Genomic DNA, 5,102 nt, shown 5'->3' on the forward strand with positions numbered 1-5,102 from the left:
ACTCCATAGCTATAAATGTATGAGCATTCAGCATGCCTGTTAGCTTACCTGTCACATGCACCCATAGTTTTTGGTAGCATGGTACATACCTTTCTTGAAATATTGGGAGGGAAAGTGGAAAACAGCGATCCTAGCGGTTACGTTCCAAACACCAGGGTGATCCTATTGAAACTCCCATAGACAAGTTTTTAAAAAAATCCCACAAAGATATGACTTGGAACTATAACACCAGGCACATTTTTCAGCGTACACAATAGCATGAACTACTACCTGTGAAAATCTTAAAGGTGGGATAGGAGATGTTTTTCTGGCACATATTTTACCATATCATCTGAAAAACTCCTCATGACGCCATAGCACCCATTGAAATAGAGTGTTTGGAAAAAAAACGAAATCTTTTGGTCCAGTGTAGAGGGCGTAGTCAGAAGAAAACGGCAACCAATAGAAGTAATACTCATCATCACTTCTATTGGTTTCTGACACGTCCATCAACCGCCAGCACTCACCCCTCCTCCCTGCGCGTTCACCGACTCGTGAACTTGACCGACCCCGCCCCCATCATTCATGCACACGCGACAAGGCTCATCATCACTCGGCTAGTAGCAAGGTAACGAGAGTTAGCAGCAGGCTGAGCTACTTGGAAACTTTGGTGGCTTTTGCAGAGCTACAGGAAGAACTTTGGCTTTTGGAACACTAGACTACCGGTAACCATGTCAGGATAACATACTCCCTTGGATTATCATCGGACTCGCAAGACCAGACTCCAACACGGGCTGAAAATTTGAAATGGGACCTGACACTCTTGGACACAGATGTCGGCTACGGCAGCGGCTTCAAATACGCTTTGGTGACCATATTTCTAATCGAGAGGTGAGATAATATATTTGTCTGTATAATATTTTGTGAATTGGTTTAGGACACAGTGGTGTCTTTTTTTAGGCAAGTATCCATTGAGAGGGGTCAGAGCTAGCTCAAGCTCCAACATATCTAGCTGCTACCTTGCTTAACATAGCTGCTACCTCAATCGCTTTATTTTTTTGTGTTTTCCCCCCCTGTGGCATTTATTCTGTGCACATGAACACGTTTTCAGAATTGCTATGTGTAACTCAGACGGTTACTCTTGTGTGTTTTGCTGCTAGTTGTGCGAACGAGCCAGACAAACCAGCTGGGAGGAGGACGGAAGCACCCCTTCTCCATCCGCGTTCAGTTGCTAAATACGGATCTACCTCGTAGTAAGTAACCTACCATGTTTACGCACACATTACTTTGACCAGCAAAGCCCATGTCTTTCTAGTGGTTTACAAATATATCGTTTGCATGTTTTGCTTTGGTACGTCTCTGTTGTATGACTCTGGTAATAGTAGCAAGCACAAGCACAACCTGTTCGCCGCTCCAGCATTGCAAAATAGATTGCCTTGGGTTTTCAAATGTTTACATGATTGTGGGTATAGGCCTAATGTTGTTAACTCGCTGATGTCGTGTTTGAGAAGACGGTAGTTTTGCATTTGATAAATACCACCTAATGACCATGACGGCTACACGGCAGATCTTTATTGTGATGGCTACACTGAATGATCACATGGAGATGCCGGTACATTATTTGTTTTACCCTGGTTATATTGAAATGTTCTGCTTTGTCCATTCCAAGGTGTGGTGTTTTCCATAGCTGCTCCTTGCTCCTGTTTCACAACATATCAAGGCTGCCAAGTAAATGAAGAATGAATCACCGCACACTGGTAGTTTATTTTATTCATGTTTGTGGGTGTAATTTCGTCCAGTTGCAGATACTACTATCCTTTTTGGAATGATCTGCCTTTGAAAAACAATGGTTCTATCTGACAAAAGCGAACAGATCCTGTAGTTGTAATTGATACACTAAATCAGGGTTTCTCAACCTTTTTTTAGGCGAGGCACCCTTTCAATTCATGGAAAATTTCAAGGCACCCCAAACCAAGTAGCCATATAGCATCACATCCGATACCACACAAGCTTAGAATGTAACACATTAGGAGACACACAACCTAGTAGCACGACCTACGTTCAAAGTTGCAGCTGGGGTGACCAATATTTACTTTATTGTGCGTAAATGGCAGATCAAAGATTCCACTGACTAACATTAACTTATCAATTTTGACAAATATGTTTTATGTTATATAATTTATTTATCAGCCACGTTTCCGCGGCACCCCTGAGGGGGCCCTACGGCACCCGGCACCCCTGTTGAGAAACACTGCACTAAATTATGATATTCCTATGTGTGCGCGCGCACGCGCCAAGTTTTCAATTCAACACACTGGGACACTTTTCAGTCTTTGAGGTTGCTGGAATCAACACAGACTACCTCCATGCACCTTATCAGAACACTTTGCATGTTTTTGTATACTTGTCCCCTTTGTGTATTGCTGCTAATCTTTCTCTTTCTAGGTTCTGTTGGTTGCATGCAGATTGTGCCAGATGATTTATCTGTCTATGGTCTAAGCATGGGCTCTGTGCTAATATGCAATTTGTGCTCTTTTTTCCCTCAGGTCAACAGCCGACAGGGTCCTTCCACAACCACATACTTATGTATGTATGCCTCCAACCTCAAACCAGGCCCTTCACAGTTGCTGCACTTACCCACCTTCCCAGAGTTTTTGTGTGGTAATGACAACTGTAAATATAGTATAAAGTAATGTATCTAGTGTCATGTGTAATACATTGTTTAAATTGTCCATACATTTCAATGACAGTAAATATTGGTGGACACAATTTGACTGTGTGGCTTTTTTTTAAATTCATTCTCTGACTGAAAATGCATGGTTACATAATTTATATATTCCACAAGACCACAATCAGAAGAACATTTGACAGGTTGCATTTATTTTCTATGTATGAAAAAAACAATGGTAACAAGACAAACGTGGTTCCAAACCAAAAAGGTGAGATGTACAGATGAATGCTCCTACAGATAATGAAAAATAATAAAAGTCTGCACACTGCCGGTTTGTGTGTTTTATACCGTACTCTGTATAAACCTTTTATATTGCTCTATTGGAGCAGGGTAACCCTGGCTAATCCTGGGTATTGTACTGTGTATTACAAGGTCAGCCCTGTTCAAGTGCCCCATACTGTCTGCAGGCTGCATGCCTGAAGAGACCGTTTCTCTCACCTGGTCCTACATCAGCCCAAAGTCTTATCAAAACTGAGAACACCACAGCATTTCCTTTCAATGTTCATGGGCATCTCCTTACAGATTGCGCAGAGGCGCCAGGTTGGTTGTGCTACTGGGCTGTGACTGAGGACCAGATGTCATGTGCCAGGTCGAACATCAAACTGGGGTCACGGGTCAGGGCACGCTGCAGTAACCGATGGGATTGCTTCAAATTCAATGATTGAATCAAGGCCTGCAAAGCAATAAATACATTTTATGTAGTGCATTTTCTATTTGATGATGGGGACTAAATAACTCTTGACAATAAGACCAATATGGACATAAGCAATCATTATTGTGTATATAAATAAAGATGTGCCAATTATATGCATACAACGTTTTCAGTCAATTTCTTACAAACTGGTGTTGTGCCAGGGGTTACACAGATGTATGAAGTAGATGGGCTTTTATGGATGTACTTGAACTACCACTGGTGTTGTGTACCTACAACCATGTAATATCACACTACTACTCATAGGAGTAGAAATATTGTAATGGTTATCACAACAGGTGTACTCGTGTAGCCTACTCGTGTTGCGATATAGAGTACATCCGTTGTGATAACATCCATTACAATACTTACACATCTGGAGGAATACAGCAGGACAATGTTATTGAGGGATGAATGTACATCCTTACAGTTAGCAGGGCGTCAATTCTGTTGGAGTCTCCCTAATCAAACCGACCTCTGCTGCGTCTATCTTCCTCCTCCTCCATCTCTGGCCATCGGTCCTACTGGGCTGTTAGGTCGTTATGATTGTGATGGGCCAGGAAAGTCAGAGCTGGAGCTCTCGTGGTCGTGGAAGGTCTAAAGCATATGAAAATATCGTCAGCCAAAACAATTTCATTAGCGTTGATCAGTTCGGTTGTTTTTCTTTACTCCCTCTGTCCCTGTGTCTGCGCGTGCGACAACTGAAGTGAAATCTGAAGTCATAGCCTAAAACACTACGGATTGTGGTGTCGGGTATATATAAATACAATAGTAAAATGTATACTGCGGTACACATCTGTCAAAATAAATCCATGTGTCAGTACTGTAGCTACTGGCTAGAACTACTGTCTAGGGATGACAGTATAGCATCTGTCATCAGTGTTAGGAAGTTAGAATGAGATATCTAAGTAACACGTATCAAGTCAAGTTCAATAACTAATCTAGTATACATCTACTGTCATCAATATTTCTTGAAATTGCAACCATGACGGCCTGTGCGTTTATTGTGATGTTGAACATTCTTACCGTAGCCGGAGACAGTGCCATGGCTGGAAGTTAGCTTGGCTAGTCGCTTTGTCGTGGCTTCTAGCCCGCCCCCCGCCTCGTGAGCTCTCGTGGGTTCCCGGGATAATCCGAACACTTGACAGACTGCATGCGCGTTCATGTGTTTTGAAGGCGTGGCTTTGAGGGGAGGGCTGAAGGGAGAGGCGGGCTGTGTATTTTCAAAAATATAGCTCACAGGAACCGTTTTTCAAAGATCTCCAACCCTACCTTTAAGTAATTTTTTGCCCTTTTAAGAAAAATAGAAATTGTGCCAATCTGGTCGGAAACGGACTACAGCTCCCAGCATGCTGTGCTTCGCGCCTCGTTGACAACACAGAGAAACAAATGAACGCGAACGAACGCAAGTTCTTCGCATATCTTCACATTCTTGTAATCCTATGAGTTCCACATTGTCTTCTTATTACACATATATACACGCGATCATTTTGGTATGGTTTTAAATTCTCTAGTAGATATGATGGCTTCTGTGGTGACGAGTAACCACCTCTCTAGCTCATGTTTGGCTATGCTAATTTGGCTATGCTAATTACATGGAGTAAACAAGCCACACATGCCAGTCAGTGTAGTTCTGTATTAGCTTTTTAAAGAATATTAAAATCAGCTCAGATCAGTGAAAAAACGAACATTTTACCACCT

At 42.3% G+C, this 5,102-nt stretch overlaps 1 long non-coding RNA gene across 1 annotated transcript; it reads right to left on the bottom strand.

The window, feature by feature from the left end:
* Positions 1–1,902: 1,902 nt before the first annotated feature.
* Positions 1,903–4,675, bottom strand: LOC134464413 (uncharacterized). The gene is made up of 3 exons (XR_010037885.1): positions 4,428–4,675; positions 3,830–3,998; positions 1,903–3,383 (listed from the first exon to the last, which is right to left on the bottom strand). It is a non-coding gene; the product is annotated as an uncharacterized LOC134464413 (long non-coding RNA).
* Positions 4,676–5,102: the final 427 nt, after the last annotated feature.

The sequence above is a fragment of the Engraulis encrasicolus genome, chromosome 15, assembly GCF_034702125.1.
Source record: "Engraulis encrasicolus isolate BLACKSEA-1 chromosome 15, IST_EnEncr_1.0, whole genome shotgun sequence".
NCBI lineage: Eukaryota > Metazoa > Chordata > Actinopteri > Clupeiformes > Engraulidae > Engraulis > Engraulis encrasicolus.